The following is a 396-nucleotide window of genomic DNA, read 5'->3' on the forward strand; positions in this document are numbered from 1 at the left end:
CTTTTTTCCTCTTTTTTATTCAAACATCGCCATGCATATCGCCACAGGTGAAAATTTATGTGAAAATTCATTCCATATTCGATTTTTTTTTTGTATTGCACACAAACATTCTTTATTTTTATCGTTTTAATGCTACAATGGCGTCTCTTCCTCTCTCTCTGTTCGCAGGTGCGGTGTGAAAGCGAGCGTCGTCATTACGCCACGGCTCAATTAGGTGATGTATAAATGTATAACTAGCAGTGCATAATATTCGGGGCATCGATTTTGGCTCACAGGCGGCGATTTGCTGGCTCTGGCCGTCGTTATTTCACACAATGTAGTTTTAGCGGAGGATTTGCGGCGGTAATTATGATGATTAATGAGATATGTACAAATGCGTTAATTAGAGAGTAAGCG

General features: G+C 39.9%; 1 protein-coding gene across 1 annotated transcript in view; it reads left to right on the plus strand.

Moving 5' to 3' along the window:
• LOC119586503 (myocyte-specific enhancer factor 2-like) overlaps nt 1-396 on the plus strand; it is a gene marked incomplete in the record, with an annotated part of 157,797 nt that overhangs the window by 65,465 nt on the left and 91,936 nt on the right. The window contains 1 exon segment of the mRNA XM_037935246.1: nt 169-214.

The sequence above is a fragment of the Penaeus monodon genome, chromosome 21, assembly GCF_015228065.2.
Source record: "Penaeus monodon isolate SGIC_2016 chromosome 21, NSTDA_Pmon_1, whole genome shotgun sequence".
NCBI lineage: Eukaryota > Metazoa > Arthropoda > Malacostraca > Decapoda > Penaeidae > Penaeus > Penaeus monodon.